Source organism: Alligator sinensis, unplaced genomic scaffold, assembly GCF_000455745.1.
Source record: "Alligator sinensis unplaced genomic scaffold, ASM45574v1 scaffold1196_1, whole genome shotgun sequence".
Lineage (NCBI taxonomy): Eukaryota > Metazoa > Chordata > Crocodylia > Alligatoridae > Alligator > Alligator sinensis.
In genome coordinates this window covers 769,108-790,473 of record NW_005842583.1, presented here as the reverse complement: position 1 = coordinate 790,473, position 21,366 = coordinate 769,108, and the positions used below count along the sequence as shown (strand labels likewise).

At 41.4% G+C, this 21,366-nt stretch overlaps 1 long non-coding RNA gene across 4 annotated transcripts in view; it reads left to right on the top strand.

The window, feature by feature from the left end:
- Positions 1-3,921: 3,921 nt before the first annotated feature.
- The window catches only part of LOC106722721, a 40,602-nt gene continuing 23,157 nt past the window's right edge, over positions 3,922-21,366 (top strand). The window contains exon 1 of one of the 4 annotated variants that reach the window (XR_001358721.1): positions 3,922-4,024. This is a non-coding gene — a long non-coding RNA (uncharacterized LOC106722721). Of the gene's footprint in view, positions 4,059-4,083; positions 4,136-4,272; positions 4,347-21,366 lie in introns of those variants that run through there. The other 3 variants (XR_001358722.1, XR_001358723.2, XR_001358724.1) reach the window with 3 other exon arrangements.

Genomic DNA, 21,366 nt, shown 5'->3' with positions numbered 1-21,366 from the left:
CTGTGAGGACATCATGGGATACCAGATCAAAGGCCTTAGTATAGGCCTGTGAAGCACATGTCAAGGGAATCAGCTCTAGGACAGGACTCTGGGAGTCCTGCGATTGCTAAAGTTGAGTTGTATCACATCACCTGATTCTTCTTGTCGCAAAGCCCATTCCCTTGTCAGAGAAGGAAATCAGGTTGGTTTCCTTTTGTGACAGGGTGATGAGCTTTGTGGATGTGGGGAGTAGTAGATGTGATCTATCTTTATTTTAGTAAGGTTTTTGATACTGCTTTCCCAACATCTGCATAAGTAAGTTACGGACACGCAGTCTAAATGCACTACTATAAAGTAAATGAATAACTGGTTGGATAATTGTGCTCAAAGAGTAGTCATCAGTGGCTCCATGTCAAACTGGGAGGAGGTATTAAATGGGATTCCCCAGACATCTGTCCTGGGGTCAGCACTGTTAAATATTTTCATTAATGACTTGAAGGATGGAATTGAGTGTACACTTAGTAAAGTTGTGGAAGACACTGAGCTGGGTGGGGTAGTAGACACTTTATAGGGCAGGATTAGCATCCAAAATGACCTTGATACATTGGGAAAATGGTCCAAAATAAATAGGATGAAATTCAATAAGAACAAGGGCCAGAACTACACTTAAGAAGAAACAATCAAATGCATAAATACAAAATGGAGAATGGCTGGCTAGGCTGCAGCACTGCAGAAAAGGACCTGGGGGTTATAGTGGATTACAAGCTACAGAAACAGTTTAACACCATTGCAAAGTGACCTAACAGCATACTGGAGTTTATTAGTAGACATGTCATACGCAAAGTATAGGAAAAGATCCTTCCACTCTATTTAGGAGTGGTGAGGCCTCATCTAGAGTACTGTGTCCAGTTTTGGACACCATACTTCCAGAAAAACATGGTAAAAATAGAAAAAGTCTGGGGGAGAGCAACAAAAGTTATTAGAGGTTCAGAAAACATGACAGATGAAGAAAGGTTGGGAGAACTGGGGTTGTTTAGTCTAGAGAAGAGAAGACTGAGGGGAGCTTGATAACAGTCTTCAGATACAAAAAGAGGATGGGGATCAATTGTCCTCTGTGTCCACAGGGAACAGGACAAGAAGTAATGAACTTAAATTGCCACAAGGATGTTAGGAAGCAATTTCTAGCTAGTAGGGTGGTGAAGCTAGGAGGATGGTGAAGGGGTGGTGGAATATTTAGGTCACTGGAAGTTTTTTAATGATCCTGCTAGGGGGCTATACTAGGTGACCCACAGAGATCCCCACCAGTCTTGTTTTTACTATGAGAATCTTAGCTTTCAAAAAATTAAAAAAAAAAAATTAAAAAGAGCTGGAGGCCAGTCTGGGGCAGAGATGCTGCTGTCAAAGGGTTCATATACTGCTCCTTCTGCCTCCTGGAGCAAGGGTGGTTATAGTTAGTTAAGAATAGAGAACTATTTTATAGTGAATACAGAGTCCCAGAGAGGCCTGGGTTTTGGTGCGTGTAGGACCTCTAACTTCTTTAATGTGGCTCTGAATCCACATAAAACAGCTGCCTCAGGCCATTTTTAAGTATTGAATGTAGTAGATAGAACACCAGTAAGCAAGTGGTTAGCACAGATCTAGGTAAATCAATGCAGAATACAGCAGTTTCCTTCAACATTGACAGGAAGCCAGAAACAACGCAGCTTTATCATTCCCGCAGAACTTTGTAGGCCCATCCCACCATGCAATGACTGATACCTGACTGATATCTGGAAATTACACCAAGATGGCCACGTGCCTGAAAAGCCCCAACTGTGCTGGGGATGCACTGTGGATGATTGCAAGACTGCTCATTCACTGATGTTTGTGGAAGATAATATATATGCAATAAATGTATTTCTTTATACCAATTAACACACAAGTTCAAAGAATTAATTCAGAGAAGAGCTATGGCCAGTATTGTGCAGAGGGCAGCTTAAGTGGTCACAGTAGTCCTCTCTGGCTTTATAGTCTTTCCACCTTAATATCCTGCTTAGGAAATTGATCATTTACTCTTTCACAGCTTAATGGTTTATGTGTCTTTCTGCCATTCACTTATGGCTCTGACCACACTGCTCCATCATGGACTGACTTCCTTCTCCTGCTCTCATCATCATCTTCACTGACTTGCTTACTCTACTCATTTCCTATTATCACCCCCTTCTGAAGTTCCTACCCATTTTGCATACTTTTCTTCTTGGATCCTTATCCCCCCCTCAAATCCCAGTACACCTTTTCTGCATTTTCTTTTTATTCTGTTACTGCTCTTAACTGCCCCAGCCTGTAATCTGGGCCACCTCCTTGTGACTCTGTCCTCTCTTTAGACTGCCCCCTCTCGGCCACATGCAAATCCCGCTGCTTCTTTTTACATAACATAGGCAAGATCTGATCTCTCCTTTCTCCACACAAACACAATGCTTTTTCCAGCCTTCCTCAGTTCATCTCGAGTATAGCAATCTGTTTGTCTCTGGCCTGGGTTCTTGCGGCCTCACCCTTCCAATATCCATACAAAATCTGTGGCTTAGATCATCATCCTGGCCTATCAACTTGACTATGTCACACATGCCTCTGGAGCCTTTCTACTGACTTGTTCTTATCTTTTCCAATTTAGCCCTGCCCTACTAATTGGGTATTATTTCTCCATCAATGGAGAAAACCTTTTAACCTCAAACCTAGCTTTGCTACCTGTTAGTTTACTCTCATAAGCACCTTCGTGTTTTTTTCTCATGCCTCTCTCTCATATGTGGTACAATCCATCCCCAAGCCTATAAAGGTATTACTTGATACTTTTTTCAAATCTTCCCTAAAACAAACTTGTTTTTTGATGCCTACAGAATAATACTCATTGATAACAGGTAGACAGGTTGCACATTAAAGCATATGAACAACTGTGCTCATATTACTGTTCCTTTATCAAACATTCTCCTTTCACACCATCCATAATCTCATTTGTTTTCTTGAACCAGCAGTTTCTTATCACTAAGATTATAAACACTTTGGAGCACAGCCTGCCTTTTAACAACATTTGTGCAGCACCTTATACAGTGGAGTTCTCTTTGATCCCCGATGTGGGACTCACAACACACTGTAATACCAACAGTAATAAAAGCAGTGTTCCATTAACAAATGGGCATAGATATGTGAGAACATGGTCTCAGAGGAGTATTGATTTAGAAATTTGCATTCTCAATTAAGCTTTTACATTCTCTACGTGTTCCTAAGTGTCTAGGCTGTGTCATCACAGTCACTCTGCTAAAGCAGCAACAAACTCACCATTATGTAATAGAAGAAAAATCCTACACTATAGCAGGGCTTCTGAAATATTTTGGGGAACTTTTATGTTTTTTTCTTTAACCTTGCATTGTTTATGTTGTCCTTGCAACAAGACTCTTTGCCATGGTAACATTTTTTTTATTTGAATCTGGAGCCTAAACGTGTAATGCTGCATCAGCCATATTACTCCTAAGAGAGCTCAATATTAAAGAAGATTTTTGCCAATCTTTCTAGGAAGAATAAGGTTTAAAAATCTGCAATAACTGAGGAAAAGAAGATTTATTTTAAGGGGCTATTTTGCAACAGGATATACCATTATTTTTTTAGTTACGTTTTTGGATTCATGGAGAGTGACCACTTTTAAATGAAAGGGTGGAGGACATTATTTAACATACTCTATTTTATTCAGGTTATTTTTCAGATCAGAAAGTCAGTGGTTTCTCTGAGTCAAACGAGCAACAGATGGATCTTCCTTCCTCCTCCCATTCTTCTACTTGAGGATCAACATCAGCTGTGTCTGTGGAGAGGCTCAGTGTGGGAATGAGATTGCAATTTAGCATCTCATTCAGCTGATTCCAGTATGTAATAATCATTAGGAACTCCAGGGTCCATCAGTACAGGCATAGGCCTGGAACTCAGTGGTATCTGGACGTGTTCTAACTTAGTTCTCCCTGGAGGGTAATAAGCCTGCATGCAAGCTAAGGAAATACAGAGGAGAGAACTTGGTCTGGAGGTACTGTAGAACCTCCCTGGATGTCCTTTAAATGGTGAATCATCAATGTTGAAATATTTGCAGCTGAATTCCAAGTTCAGTCCCAACTGGGAAGAGGCAAAGAGGGAAGCTGTATGTATGAATTAGATATTGGGAGCATCTAGTTGGGATGTCTGGTAATGAATAGATATTTTATAATATCATATGCTAATCATCTTGACTATACCTATGTCTGTTTGGGCATAAGGCTGCTAGCTGATGAGGAATTTCTAAGAGGATCTGAGCACTCCCCTCTTTCTGGGTGGTGCTTGGCAATAGAAACGGTATAGCACATGTTGTTATGGTGAGTGTTTCTTTTGCTCCTGGAGGCATTGTAAATACCACTACCTAGCGCACAGTTCCATCTTGTATCCCAGTATAGCTTAGTAATGTGGGGGATGGAGGCCTTCAGAATCAAATGCAGTATGATCTTTATTCCCTGCAATAAACTAGCTCTTTGCCAACTTTTATTTGCTGGTTTTCCCTATACAGTTTCAGATGTACATGCCCTTGCTCCTTGTTACTATATCTCTTCATAGGAAAAAAGGAAACTAAGAAACAGACTAATCCTGCAGTTTTTAACTCAAGCAAAACTCCATGTTGAGTTTGGTGTTCATTTCCAAAGTGCATCTATGGTGAAAAAAAGGGGAAGAGGGGATTTGTACTTGATTGATGGGTTTTCTTGTGTGCCTTTGTATCTTGTCTGACATCCAGAAGCATTTCCTGTCCTTAGTATGGTGTAGCAATAAAGAGCCAGATTGTATTTTTGCCCACTGTGCCTTTGGTGAAAGTACTTGCAGGCCTCTGATTCTAGAAGCTTTGTGTTTCAGGATGCAATAGTCAGAAAAATTGTAAAGAGCTTAATCATTTTTTTTTTATTTATTTATTTATTTATTTATTTATTTTACAGGACAAAAAAGTGCCATATAATTGTAATATATAGTTTTAATATAAAGAGCGAGGAAAAAGTAATTTCATTATGATTAAAAATTCCTCAGTAATGTTTCTCTTAAACGTGGAACATTTTCCAGACTGACAAACTGAAAGAGTAGCTGCACAAGATCATCTGAGTCAAAGAATATTATCCTGGGCTAGTCCTCAGCATGCTTCTCAATGGTTCCTCCCTGTGTCTTTAAATTAGTGGTCAAACATGTGTTTGCCATGTTATTCCCAGAAATATGGAATAAGATATAGCTGGAAGTATGTCCTGTCCATTCTTCCAGTCTCTGAAGAAGAATTGATGACTCAGTTATGCCTAAATGGAAGAGAGATTAAGGAATATAATCTGGAATTTGGTTTTACTTCAGTCTATATTTGGGCAGGGGGATTGTTTTACTTTCATTCTATTGATATTGATTTTTTTGGAGGGGGGTGAGGTTTGTGTAGCCAAAAGAGGAAAACACCCAAGAATTCATTGTTTCATGGTAGTTAGGGGTCAGAAACGACCTAAATAGATCATCTAGTCTGACCCCCCACCACTGGCAGGAGCATACGCTGGGCTCACACGACCCCAAGTAATCAAGTAAAAGTTTCCAAATGGGACATTATAGCTCTCCCAGCTCCAACTGGTTTAATTTGGGATCTGCTAATCTCTCTCATTTCCCAGCGGGCCAAATCCTGAGGTGGTTCTTCTTGGTGCTGGAGTCTGCTTTCAGTTTGAGGAAAGAGTTAGACCTCTCATTCCCTGGGGAACTCCGCTCCCACTGAAGTTTCCTGTTTTATTTTTATTTTTGGTTCCTACAGTGGCTGGCGGGCTGAACTGGATCTTCCTCCTGCAGACGTTTTCTGAGGAGAATCCCAAACTTTATTTCAAACACTATTCTTTTCAGTACGTTTTCAGTCTGGTGTCCAGCCATAACCTATGGTGGCATTTGGGTTTTCAGGCTCAGTTTCCAGATACCATAGAAAATGTTATGGAAAGCTGAGGTTATCTGGAACTGTCATGAAATTTGACTCATAATTCCAACTCTTGCCATACAATAGAGAGGAATATGATACCAGAGAAAATCTGGTAGATGCCTTCTGTTGCTCTGAGTTATCTACACATTTTTCAACCCTATCTGGAGTTGCACTCTGGTGCCAGGTGATCAATAGCTTTGATTAAATGAGGCCAATGGATATTTTACTAAAATTTTGGGAACAGTTTTGTACCATTTCCATGTTCAGCAACACTGGCTTCCATCCACAGCCAGACAGGCTTAAAATTAGTACTTGTGTAGCCTGGGTAGACCCAGGGGTGTGCCCTGTCCACAAGTGGAAGGGATGGGGTGGTCAGGCAGGAGTGCTGTGAGAGGGGCCTGCCACTGGGGAGCAGTTCCCTCTTTTCTCTATAGAGTCAGGCTAGGACAAAGCACTTACCTATATACAAATTTATTGCTATACAAAATAAATATAAAAAATAGACACAAAATATTTACAGTAGAACTAGTACGTGACACCTTACACAATAACCTACAACCAACACATTGCACCACTTTGAGGGACTGCAAAACACAGAACAGGTGAATCCCAGCATAGGCAATAATTAACCCCCTGCACAGATGAACATTAATACCCTGGAACAGGTAAGTCAAGGCATCAACACAATAAACACGTACAAGCATCAACTTAGAAAAACCCAGGTAAGTTGAGGTAACAATGCAATAGACCTACGCAGGCATCAATACAGGTAAGTTCCAATAATAGGCAGTAAACACATATAGGTAATGAAGTCGGATAAACCCATATAAACTCCCTTAAGGGGTACCCATAACTATATAAACTTCTACAGTACAAAGCAACATCAATCACAAAATATGGGGTGTTCCCCGGAGCCCCTCCCCTTTAGGGTCCCAGGATGTGGACATGTTCCCTCCCACAATGGAGGAGGGTGGAGGCTTTAGACCCTCCTGTCCCATGCCCGCCTACCCTGTGGGACCCACTTCCCCAGCAACTCCCGCTCCTGCTCTGAAGCAGACAGGACTCATCCTCTGGTGACCAGTCCCACAAGGGCCTCTCTCCAGCAGCACCTCCGGCTCCTCTCAATGGCCCGGTGCCCCACACTGGGCACCAGGCACTCCTACGAGAGCTGAGCCCTTGCGGACTCTGTTTCCCTGGCCTCACGCCAGGGGTTTTTCCCCTTCCTGGGCCCTGGGGCTCTTTTAGTTTAATGCAGAGACACGCTGCAAGGCTCTGGTTACTCGGCCTAGAGCTGGAGCTATCTTGAACAGCCTCAACCTGCTCTCGAGGTCAGCTCTCCATGTGCCGACCTGTGTACCATGTGGGGCCCAAGCAGCCTCGAGCTGCTCCCAGGGCCGGCTCTCTGTGAGCTGATCCATGCACTGCCCACCCAGCTGCTTGCTCGGTTTACAGGCTCAAGCCGTCTCCACCAGTCGGAACTGAGGATTCTCAAACCCCTGGACACGTTGGAGCTCGATTGGGTAAGTCTGTCAGACTTGTATGAAGAGATAATTAATGGCATGAATGTCAAAAGGAGTCAAAAGTAGAAATAAGTCAGTAAGTAGAAATTGCTCTACTGGCTGATGCAAAGCCCATAGTTTTAACTACCATGTTAAATCAGTGAAACATAGCCTTGATGGTTTTATGGAGAGTGAAAAAGCAAAAAGGTTAAGTTTCTGTAATATAGTGTTCTTTAGTATGTCCAAGAAAAGGAAGCTTTAATGAATTCCCAACATTAAACGTTTCCTTCGGATCTTGACATAATTTCAAACCGACAAGGTCAAAGACCACAACCTTGAAATGTCATCCTGTTCCTTATAGAGCTATCTAGACAGAGCCCTTGCAGGAGGTGTCATTATATTCCTGTATATTGAAATAGACCTCCCAGAGGTTACTATCTTCAGCTGGATGAGCTTTTCTCTTTATATAGAAAATATGTTGTAGAGCTATGGCCCTGTGGTAATATTACATGAGTTTCATATTATTTCATGAAGTAATTTATGAACCTTCACATCTGAGCTAACTGCAAGATAATTGCAGGATGCTCTTCTCATCCATCATGGCATGCATCATATGGGATGAATACTAACCAGAGGATGGAAGATCAATGACTCCTCCTAGTTTCCAAAAAAGTCTTTGTTTTGGAAACTCTTTGATCTAATGGGTGTGATGAGGGATATCTTACCTGAATGCGACTTAGCTCCTTATGATGTAAAGGGTTATGACAGGAGTAACCTTACCTGTTCACTAGAAGGAAAGAATTTCAGAAATGCAAGAAAAATCATTAAATGAGCATGTGCTAATGGCAACTGTCATCAGGGGAAACCTGTACAGTCTATCCTCAAACAGAGGCAAGATATCCCGAATAGGTGAAACTGCTCAATCCTCAGGGAAGCATACAGCACCTGTAAGAATAGAGATGAAAATGCCTATGCATCCCCTCTGGAGAATGTATATCCTCTTGCTGATTTTAGTGCTTAAGATTTATTGGTAATTTGGGGGACAGTGCACTTTGTATATGGTTTTTAATGGTCTCGTAGTGTACTTATTAAATTAACTCCATGGGAATAGCCACAATTTTAAATTTAGGCCAAATTATATAAATGCCAGTTTTACTATAAAAAACAAAATGCAGCAAAAGTTGGGGCTGGGAGGGCGGGAGGTCCAGTGAGATTTACACTAGAATTTAACCTCTGAGATCTTGCTTGTTAACCATTTATTTATTTATCTATTTAATCAGTGCCTGGCTACTTGTTTTTGTTTGAATGCTTTAGATAGAGGCTGACAGTTTAAGCCAGTTCAAAAGGAAATTGGACAAATTCATGGAGGCAAGATCCATCTATAAGTTAAAACTGTAATGTGTTGGCAGAACTGAACAGGGGTCCAGGATTTGAACAGAAGGAGGGTTTTAAAGGCCAGGACTGAAAAACCTCTATAGATGGTTCTGAGGGCTCAGGAGTATACAATATTACTTGCTACCTACCTTACCAAGGGAGGATCTGAGATAAACATTGGTACAGATCTTTGTGCTGCAACTTAGATTGAGGTTCGCAGACGGAGCTATATCCAGGAGGAATGCATGGTATTAAGCATCTGTTCCTGAACTGTTGAAGTCAATGGGAGCTTTTCTGGTAGCTTTGATAGATGCTGAATCAAACCCTATATTAGTAGCTCATTTGTTTTCCCAAAGGATAAATTTTAACACTCCTCAAAAAAAAAAAAAAAGGTGACACAGTGGAAACTTCAGTTAAACAACATAGGGTTGAAACTAAAAGATGGATACAATCTCACCATATGTAGGCACGAAGCTGTGGGTGGTCTGTCTGGTTGGCTCTGTAACAAGGAAAGGATGTTCCATATTGCTAAGAAAATATTTATTTCCTCAAGATGGGCTACTGGATGTAGGTAGCTGCAACTAATTTTGTATGCCACTAATAAGGTAGCGATATGGTCTAATTTTGAAGTATCATCTGGGTGGGTGTAAGAGCATCCCATTCCAGTATGTTGTGGGAGACTATAATTGTGGGCTTTGTCTTGTAGCCACTGATGCAACAAGGCTGAGTGCTTTGGTGGCCCAAGGTCATAGGTTTCCTGGCTTCTGTGTCTTTTTTTTCTTCCTCCGTCGATTTTTAATGTAGTCATAGATTTTGTGTGTGGTGGTGTGTTCTAATGATCTAATCCTGTACATTAGTTAAATGTGGTGGGAGAGGGGGTGGATTTGTGGGTGTGATATTGAGACATCTATACCGGAAAATTTTCTTTTTCCCTTCCTCAGCACCACTACAAATATGTAATGAATTTTCTCAAGCCAAGGAATAGCAAGAAGGTTCCTGATTTAATTTATTTTTTTTGAGCTACTATAATTTAGTGCTGCAGTCTGTATAGCAAAATGGAAAGCTGAAATCAAAGAAGGGTGGATACAATATTCAACCATCTATTTCTTTCCTTCTTTGTCTCTCTCTCTCAGTTTTGGCTGATTCTGTCAGGCTATTTTTTATTCAGGCTAGTTTCTTTTAATACCTTTGCTTTTTTTGTGCTTTTGTAACAAGATATTTAGCAGAATATGCAGATTTGTTGGAATCTAACAGGGCTTTGCCATTGAGCATTTCTACTGTGGCCTTGAACTTGCAAACTTTGGGCTGTCAACCATGCACCTTGTTGCCCACACCATCCTAACCCCCTCTTAATACCAAGAATATAGAAAATAGCATCTAAAATTTAATTTAGCTAAGGCAACATGATAGGTTCCCATGCTTCAGATACAAGCATATCACTAATTGGGTTGCTAAAAAATGGTATTTTCCATGATTCATAAGCGACCAGGTTTGTTTAGGGGGGGGTTTGTCTTTCAGTGAAGCTTCTAAATCAGAGATCAGCAACATTTTTGGCCACAGTGCCACAATCGCCCCAACCCGCACCCATGCCTTGCTTTGGCATGCCAGAGATGGGGGAGCCACATAGGGCCCAATCCTCATTGCTGGCAGTGGCTGCATGCATGCTTTGGGGTGGATGGTGGGGGAGGAGTCAGGGTTGTGCTGACAGGGTAGGTTTCCTGTCAAGTGCTGTGAGCTGCATGTGCACCCACCACCACCGTGGAACTGGTGCCAGTGCTTCAGAGCCCAGCACAGCTGTTTGTAGCCTCCTGGCTGCTTTCCACAGCCAGTCCAGGCTTTGGGCAGCTGGAAGGCTGCGGGCAGCTGGAAGGCTGCAAGCAGCTGTGCCAGGCTCTGCAGCCCTGGCACCAGCTTCATGGCAGTAGCAGCTGCACACGTGCCTCTGGGCAGATGGTGGGGGTTGCGCTGCTCCAGGCCTTCCCAGCCATGTGCCCAGAGGTATGTGCACAGCTGCTGCAAGCCTTGAACTGATGCTGGGGCTGCAGAGCCCTATGCAGCTGTTTGCAGCCTGCCAGCTGCAGCTGGCCCAGGCTCTAGGTAGCTGCTGGCAGAAGATGCCCAGAGTCCAGGTTGGCTGTAGCATGCCAAGGAAAATGACCTCATGTGCCATACTTTGGCATGTGTGCCAGGGGTTGCCAATCCCTGTTCTAAACAGACTGTTGATAGAGATGGGATACTGAAATACCATGTCTTTGTTTCCTGATGGTGCTTTCTATCTCCATAAATATAAAATCTTCAGGAGAACATGGAGGAATCTTTTTCTTATAATAGTTCAGTTCAGGGCTTGTTCGTTCCCTCTGTGTTTGGAACACTGAACATTTATGATTGTACAACCAGGTTTCACAGGTCAACTCAGTTTTGTATTATCTCGTTCTGTGAGATTTAGTAAGGATGTTGTGCAAAGGCGCTGGCTGAAAAATACAGTTACAATCATGGCTTATAAAAATCATTACTTGAAGAATAATAGTATTAAGAAGAAATTTTGATTTTGGAGAATTTTATATTAGGATTTCTTACTAGAAACCTGGTTGCCATTAACTTACATAATAAACTAATATAAACCAGCCAGCTGTAAACATTCATTTGCAGAAACTACTGCTCACTGTTCTGTAAATTTGGTCTATGGGATGGTCTCTCTTACTGAGCTTCTGAAAACCAGTTTTCCAACCAGGAGTTAACATCTCTGAGATGCTTTTGACAAAAGGCACTATTGTCTGAGTGGCTGCCAAGGTCTGGCTGAAATTAAATTCCATATCAATTAACACTTAGCTGTCCTCTGTTGGAAGATTGCTGACTTAAACTTCAGGGAAACTGGCTCCATCCCACCTCCCCATATTTAACTATTAAGATCTTTTGAAATAAGAAAGGAATGAATAAAAATTTAGCAAAAAAATCATCTTGTCTAAGGAAAAACAAGGAAGTAGCTCATCTGAAAGAGACTTGGCAAAAATGGTACTTTTGTATTGCCCTTGTTTGCTCCTTCTCTGTATTCTCACATGTATCTGCTTTGCATAATAATGACCATGTATTATGACTATACTGGTTTAGCCATGCTTATAAGTGTGGAGACTAAGTTCCATTCTCATTCATCAGGCTACCAAATGGATCATGATTACAGGAGTCTTATCCCATCACCTTCTCTGTCAAGGTCAATGAGGATGGCATGAGTTAAGTGGGATTTTTCTCAGCAATCCACCAGGGTGCACTGTCCTAACATTGGTAAAGTTCCACTAGTGAAACTTTTTAGTAACCTCTGCTCCTTCCCAAGAGGTTTGGACTAAGAGTGCAGCTGCCTGATGAGCGTGCTTACAGTAGGGCACTCTCAGGTTAAGAAAACAGTGACTTTTATGTCTGAAAATGGTTGTAGGGTCAGCTGCTACCAGGACGTGAAAAACTGGATCTGGAGGAGAAGTGACTGCATCTTAAGGAAAATCCTATGGTGTGATGCCAGGGATTTTGTGAATTATGAGAACTGCTGCATATAAACAATGTCTTTGTACAGAGATATCTATTGTTGGCATGTCTTGACCTTAAAGGGACCGATTACCCTCAGCATCCATTTGCTGTAGTTGGAGTTGAGGCTGCTTAGCTTCACTCAGGATATGGCTCAAACTCTATATTAAAAGAGTGGTAAAGCATGCTCAGTTTAACCCTTCACAAGCTAGGGAATTTACACTTAATGTTTCCTAGTATCTCTCCTAGATCTACACATGGATTTCCTAGATTTCACACACATTAGGGCTGGAAGGGACCTTGGAAAATCATCGAGTCTAGCCCCCCTCCCGAAGGCAGGAAGTCAGCTGGGGTCATAGGATCCCAGCAAGATAAGAATCCAATTTTTTTCTTGAAGGTGTTCAATGTAGGTGCTTGAACCACCTCTGACGGCAGGCTATTCCAGACCTTGGGGGCTCGGACAGTAAAGAAATTCTTCCTTATGTCCAGCCTGAAATGGTCTTGCAGTAGTTTATAACCGTTCGACCTCATCATCCTTTGGGGTGCTCTGGTGAACAAACATTCCCCCAGGTAAGTTGTCAGTTGTCCCATATGGTTTAGCAGGGGTCCAATGTTGCCCTTGCTCTTCCTCCAGCTCCCTACATAGCTGAAAAAGGACTTTTTATTGTCCTTGATACTCAAAGTTAGCTGGAGTTCAGTTGCAGCCTTGGCTTTCCTGGTTTGCTCCCTGCAGGACCAGACCAGTGCAGAATATTCTTCCTTGGAGGTGAATCCCATCCTCCATCCAGGGGGGCTGCTGTGCCCTCTTGCTGCCTTTCCTCCAAGATGGAATAGAATTAGCTTGTGCATTGAGGATCATTCCCTTGAGGAGCAACCACTCTTCCTGAACTCCCCTCCCCCTGGGGTCATGGTCCCTTAGGGCCTCACTGACAAGCCACCTGAACTTGTCAAAGTCGGCTTTCCTGAAGTCAAGGACTTCAGTGTTGCTGACTGACTTGCCAGCTTTATGGCGGATGGGGAAGGTGATCAGCTTTATTTAGGGATAACTACTCTGTTTTAAATACAAACCCTACCTTCTTCCAGAATAATTTTAATGCATAGGCAACCCTTACTTTTGTGCCATGCCTGGGTGTGTGAGTCTGTGCTTGCTTTTTCTTTTATGCCTGGGCAGAATCCAGTTAGGTACCTCCAATTTAAGCTGTGGCATGCCTCAGAAATAGGCATGTGAAGAGAGATTCAAAGGAATGTGGGTTAGTTGCCTTGGTTCTCTGCATTGTCGAAGGGAAGAATTTAGGCCTCGTTGCATGGGCTGTTTAGCACCTATTTTATCTATGATGGTAGGAAGCATTACCATGCCAAATTAGATGTTAGCACGTGTTCTGAGCAGTGACACCAGTAATGCTTATTATGATCTCGGCCCTCTCTGCACAGGCTCAAGGTGGCTTTTTCTCCTCTGCAGCATCCCAGACATATTAAAAGCAAGTATTAGAAGTGAGGAACATGCAGCAGGCAGGAGAAAAGCTCCCTCATCAGAGTGGCAGCCTGGAGACAGTGCCTCACTGAACTGCATCATAGAAGCCACCCTAAAAGGACTGGGTTCCCCTCTTGGAGTCAGAAGAATTGCCTGCAATACCTGGGCAGACTTGCCAGCTGGTTGCACCCAGAGCAGTGACCAAGTGGCATGAGGCACAGCAGGGCAGGTGGGCACCATGCCTGCCTGCAGGAAGGCTCTGGCCAGGCTGTGAATGCAGTGAGGCACCAGTACAGCAGGATCTCCCCAGCCCTTGCATCCAGGACAGTTGGGACCATTGAGCCCTGCCCCACCCATGCCTCCACCTTCACCCAGCCACTGATCCTAGCACTGGGTGCTGCACTTGTGTGTCCACCTGTGAGGATGAACACCCTCCCTACACCTGGAGCCTGTGTCCTCCCCACAGTGTGCCCAGCAATGGCCTGGCCAGTCCAGCCAAACCCATCCCAGGTGTGCTGAGGTGAGCTGGGTCTCTGCCACCAGTGGCAAATAGAGGGAGGCAAAGAGAGCTGAGCCTAGGAACGGGTACTGCACCTGCCACTGAATCCCATGGATCACAACTGCTCATATGACCTCAAGGGAGCAATCCAATGATAGCTGAATGCATGCTACCTAATACAACCTGGAGAAACTCCTCCAACAAAAAGTTGTAACTTTGCTATGATATGATCACACTTAGCACATGTTTTACTGCTTGAGAGCACAGAGGCTCACGTTACAAGTGCAAGTTAATATATCCTAAGCGCAAGGTGTAACATGACACTGTAACGTGCCTCTGAAGGGGGATCAAAAGAGGCTGGAGGCTGCAGAGAAAGCCACCTAGAGTTAGCCAATAGGAAAAGCTAAACACAGGGTCAGGTCTGAACTTCTGCCCTCTTTAGAGCTTAGGTCGATTTATCAGTTACCTTGGGGGAAAAACCAGCAGTTCCTACCACACAACATACAAAGTGCAGTAACAGTACGGCACAAGCCACTAAAAGCCTGGAAGCATAAAGATAAAGGTGACATACCTTTATAAAGGTGCAGAGGGGGGGATTTTGTGGGTGTACCCTCAAAATGGTTATCTTAAAACTCTTAATAAATTATGTCCAGGTCTGACACCCAGTGTTTGCTGTCTGTCTTCCTCACTAAGCATTACCTGAGTGGTAAAAGTCAGAGAGGAATTTAGTGGTCCAGGTATTTTCCATGGAAATGAAAGATTTCGTTGTATGGGACCAGGTCTGAAGCAAATTGGGAGAGAGGAAAGAGGACACTGGTGCAGCATTTTTTGAAACTGGTTTCATGCTGGAGGCTGACATAGTTTTGACTGTACTAAGATGCAGTGTTTAGAAACTTTCCCCCTGTTTGCAAACCTGCCAACACTTGAGCTCTAAATTAATTAAGTACTGGAATGAACAAGCTTTTAAAGTAATTGTAGTATGTAGTGCTAGGAGAGGTTTGGAGGTTTTTTAAATTTTCTTAACTTTTTGAGAAGAGATAAGGGAAAATGTTTAAATATGAACAGTTTGCATTTGTTATTGTTAGCTTCAGGGAGTTAATGCCCTGTTAGGTTTACAGAGTAAAGGGGGATTTATGGACCAAACTGGAGGGCTCCTAAACACCTGCCATTCATTGGCATAACTGCTAGCTGCAGGGACAGACAACAATCAGTTTTTGGCCCAGGGATTGGCTTACTGACCCAAAAGAAAAGATCCATGAGAGAAACAAATTAGCAATATGGAAGAAAGGGAATATCCCTGCCTACATTCACTTGGAAGATGTATGTTGGAGAGGTGTGTGGGTTATGGGCCCCATACAGAAGAATTGGGTAAAGTTAAATGGTAAGTAAGTGCCCCATTGTTGTTGCTGGCTCGATGAAAACGTACACAAAATTATATAACCCGTCCCCCCCTTTTTCTTTCTTTTTTTTTTTTTAACCATTTCTTGTGTAAGACCAGATAGGATGAGCCAGATACCCACTGAGCCATTTTGAGCTCTCACCTGTAGAGATAAATACTCAGTCACTCATAACAAAATGGATTAATTTTTTGTAGTGTCGTTAACGTTAGTTAATTAAGCACGGATAGGTAAATTCACCCTATTATTCTTCCAACTAAATAGCTACAGTGTTTTGGTAATATGCTGCATGCATGTTTTTATAATAATAATTTATTTAACAAGCAAACAAAATAGTGATTTTAAAAAAGTTGTGCTAGTTTAAGAAAAATATATTATTTGCCCAATATATACTAATTATTTTACTACAAATCATTACACTTCTAAAAATCTTTTCTGAGCCAAAAGACCCAAATCCTCTGCAGATATTCAGATCCTCCAAAGGAGCCCATAAGCCAAGAACTAAAACACATGTCAGTGCAGCAACCTCTTATGAAGTCTACTGTATACGCTCAAGGATGAATCCTGGGAAAGAATGCACAGCCAAAATAAATGGACCATGGGGCCAGGAAAAATCACTTAAACTTTGTTGCCCTCTGTAAGATCAGTTTCATTTCCTGGTTCTCATCCATTAGCCCAGAGCTGCAGTGTTTGGGTTTCCAGCTCTGGCTGTTCTGGGAAAAAAATATTATAAGAAAATAATTGTATTTGTACTGTAATAATGCCTAGAGGCCCATAAAGGAATCAGGGCTTTACTGTGCTAAGCCCTGTGCAAACAGCAAGGCAGTCTCTGTCCCAAGGAGTTTACATTCTAAGTATGAGATAAGAGATGACAGGTGGATAAAGTTAACATACAAAGGAGCATAAGGAAATAATGAGATGATTGTGATTGCTATAATACCCAGTAACTAGAGCCCACCATCCACCTCGCTGTGACAGCTTAAAATCCTCACTTTTGCTTCTCTCCCTACAACAGTGTATGCTGCTTTCTTTTTGTTTTTTTTTTTATTAGGCTTGTACTATCCCTTTGCATACACATTCACATCAGTGACAGAGCTACACCTGGCTTCACTTGGAACCAGACTAGGCTTAAATCTGACAGTTGTACCAGCTGATTTCTGAAATAAGCTGAGATTTTTTTTTTTTCAGCTCTGGCATTGACTAACTGCTAGTGTCCTCAGTAGAGGACAGAGGACAAAGTAGCAGAAAACCGGAATGTCCTCTATGATGGCCACCCTACTGACAGCACTTTCACTTGGTTTCCACATTGCATCTTCTGTTCAGTACTGTATCTTCAGTTCAGTATTTGACTGTTTCTATATAGTATCTGTACCTCAAAGCAATTTGTAGTGAGAGGTAAAACATAGATACATTGCAATAACTACAAATGTAAAAAAAAAATGGACCTAACTTGAAAAATTTTACACTTGGGGGTCAGTTTAGGAGCCAAATGTGACATTCATATCCAAATCAATCTCTGAGCTTTCCTAAATTCCAGGGAAGTTTGTATTCAGCATTTTGTTTGGGTCCCTTCTTTAAATAGTTTGGAGAAAGTAGAGAGATCAGATTTGGTTTAGTGTTGGTCTAAAGCTAAAAAGTCAGAGAGTAGCTTTTGAGGTGTGATTTGAAGATAGGAAGGAAAAAAGTGAAAGCCAAATACATATGGCATCATAAATGTAGCAAAGAGTATCAAGTCCACACTTCTGCAGAAGAGAATGGAGAACTAAATGAATAGATGTGAATTCAGATGCATCGATGGAGCAAATTTGTTAATACAAAAGCATAATGGCCATTCTGAGTTGCATTGCTACATGAATACGAAGGTAAATTAGCTGAGTGATGGCAGAGGGTTCACAGTGTATGAGATGCAGACGGACTTCTTGAAGCAAGAAAGAGCTGTAGGAATGTCTCAGCCCAGTATTCTGGACCCGAGTTTTTGAGAATGGGATTTGGGAAGACTAGATGAAGAATTTCTCTTTGTGCTAATACGTATTGTGCTAACAGTAGTGAATAAAAAGGGGAAAAAAACATCAGGGACAGGAAATCCTTTAATGCACTTTCACCTCAACACAATCTGTACTTGTTAACAATTAACACTCCCCCCCCACCCCACCCCCAAAAAAGGAAAACGTTAATTCCAGTACTTTCATCTCCATTTTCTGGGGAGGTTTCAAATATCAAGAGGCAAAAGAGAGAGGGAGTCTCTAATTAGTAAGGGAGGCAGGTAAGACATTAATTGATTTGTTATGCTACCTCTTTGACCTAAGCGGTATTTCAGAGCAATAGGATAGTTGTAATCTTCAGTAATTGAATAGAGATTCTCATGTGCTAGAAAGTTAGAAACCTTGGATACCCAAATGTACCTATGAGTCTGTGGTACTCTAATTTTGGTAGACTTTTAAAAAAAATGTTTCTTGAAGAACCACTTTTAAAGATTTAGGATATTTTTCCTTCTCTTTAAAGATATTGGTTTAATGATTTTCCAAACATGAACTTTCCTACAAGGCTTACATACTACAAATGAAATATGTGGCAGAAGCCAACAAACTTTTAATCTTCTTAAAACTCAAGCTACACAAGAAAAAACACAGAGAAAAAGATGGAAAAAGGATTTATTTTAATTAATTTGGATTAGGTCTCATGGTCCAAACTTTTGATGTTATGGTCCTAGAGTTCCAGATTTCACACTGAAACATTATACAGTTGCTGTAAAGCCCTTTGAAAATGTCTTTTATTGAAGATGTTTAGTAATGCTAAGGGTTTGAGTGATGGTTTAGGAGAAAAATGGTTCAGGGAGACTATAAGAAATGATTGTGTGCTGTAAGCATGGAATACAGCATTTTGAGACTTCTGTGTAAAAGCAATGCATGGATGCCTACATATTATCTATGTCGATTATTAATATTGGATGTGTCTATAAGAAAGACTTACTGTCCCCAGCAGTACCCTCAAGTGTACTCTGATGCTCTGAGCCAGCTGATTCCTAAAATGGTAGTAGGGGAGCCACGTCTGTACAGGTGGGCTAATTTGCTCAGGACTAGGCTATTTGGCAGTTTCTCAGTTGTGGTAATTAAGGATATGTACACACACATAAATGGCCTGGGAGAATTCTCCTGGGTTTGTTCTCTTGATGAAAAACATCTAAGGATACCTGAACAGACATTTGAATGCTAAGCCCTTGAAGATCTGAGCGCTTCCAGTGCTGACACCCCTATGCACACGTCTCGGTACGCTCCATAGGCTCCCTCAATCTGCCTGGAGACAGAATAATGTCAGTACACAGGGCAACCCTGATTGACTGATGCAGACTGCTCGGAGTCCACCTCCCTCCCTGCAGCACAATGTGGGATTGTAAAGGGCGTGCGTTCTGTTCCCTGCTTGGCTGGAGAAGTAGAGCACAGCCCGAGCAACACACTGTGTCCCAGGCGTGGGAAGGGGCAGGAGCAAAGCACTCAGAGATGCTGGAGGATTATGCTGTGCCTGTTCTCAGAAGGATAAGTTGTACAGACATGTGTTCTGTCAGGAGAAACTCTCCTGGAGTGATTTAACTCTGGTTGTCCCTAGGTTTTTCCCTCCCCCAAGCAGCCATTTTTACTTTGGGGGAAATATCAGTACACTCATAGTTTCTCCTGGGAGAGCAGCAACTATCCCAGGAGAAAATGAATATCTGTACATAGCCTAACATGCCTCAAGCACTACATGAATGTGGCTAGACGTCTTCCAGTTTAGGAGAGAACCCACCATGATTAAGGCTGCTGTTTCTGGGAGAGAGTAAGTTGACTGTATAACAGAAGTTCCTCCTACCATTTTGGAATATAATGTTAACAGAAGAAAGACACTTTCTGGGGATTTAAATTGCTATTTAAAGGACATTATTATTTTATTTCTGCCCCTTAAAAAGTGAAATAAAAATAAGATGGGTGGGGGAAGGGGAAGAAAACTCAGTTTTACTGCTTTGGAAAATATACCTCAGCCAAAATAAGTGGTTGACTGTTTTGTAAGATAATGTCTAGTGTGAGGTAATATCAGGCACCTGGTACAGTCACATCATCATTGGTTTTAGCATTTTTTTTTTCATGACTAACAAAAAAAAATTAGGCAACATATAGAGAAAAAAAGAGCTATAGGCCAGATGTTTTTGAGAACTGAATAAAGTGAGAGGTGAAGTAAGCGTTTGACAAGAATGTACAGGGAGAAGATTAATCACCACTTCAGTATTCCATGTGCAAAATGATTGTGTCTTTGCTTGAGTATGTCTGATTCTGAACTGGACAACTGGATGTTCCAGTTAAAAGACAGACACAGCAGAATTACTCTTTGCATGGAGTTGGAAGCCTTTAAGAAAATCTGAAATCGGAAGTAGGAAAACTTAAAGAATATAACCAATTTGACTACAGACTATTGTGTAATATATGTAACTAGTGATATTAGGCTAAATTAACTTGTCATTTCTGGTTTTGAGTACAGAATACCAAGAGTTTAAATAGTTTAAAATATCAATCATCACATTCTGGAAGTACGTTTCATTTTTCTTAAACAGTGAATTGGTTTTTTTTTAATGTTATTAATGGAGAAATACAACAAAGATAGCATTTGTCCAGTGTATATATCATCCATGTAGTAGGCTGCAGAACTGAGCAAGCATCAAAACATTTTTTTTTTCAAATTAAATAAGTGAAATGGTATGATTATGTATGTGTATGCATCTAATACAGATGGGATGTGTGTATGTATGTAGTATATATTGTATATAAGATGCGCACATTCTCTCTTTCTCATTTGATACTGATTTTTATTTATCAATTTTCTTTTTTTAGGATTTAGTCTTTAATACTGTAGTTGAAGGAAGTAAATGGGGAGAAAGTTGGGAAACTACAAATGCAAAAATGTTGACCTTGTGCCATGACAATGATAAGTATCATGTATCCTCATTTATTTGTATGAATTCATTACATAACCCTATTCTGAATGTATTAATATTAATTTTGAATCCAAATACTGGACATTTTGATGAGAAATTAGAATAATTCTTGTGTAGTGGGGCCCCAATATTGAACATGGCCTTTGTGTAATACTGTATGGTGGTAGCAAAAATAATAATACAGTAAATGTTATTCAGTGTGACTCTTTCATGGCAAATTTCACCTGATGGTCAGGAAACACTTTATTTTGTGCAAATGTTACTAAACAAAGAACAGCCTTCACTTATGCATGTGCAGATGGCAATTGTGAGATTAATGATCCATGTGAAGCATATACTCCCTTACTCAAATAGCCAGTTTTTCCAACAGTCCCATCCTCTAGTGTTTGTTGATGATTTTGAAAAATCCTTTCACTATGTGAATGCATTCAAGGTCTTCCAGGACATTTTGATTATCAACATGGCTATGTAAAAGCAAAATGTAATCAAGTTATTTTCAGGGGAGTAGGGGGTTGGTTTTTTATTTTACCTTCAGTGCTATCTGTCCTCATTTGCTCTGGATATTCTCACTTTCTGTCTTCTGGGTAGATGAGAACAATTTTAAAAAGTTAGATTTTGGATGTAGCTTGGATATACCACCAACAGTTCAGAGCCTATCCAGATGTTTCAGATCTTAACGTGCACAATGGCATTTTGGTTTGTCTGACCATAA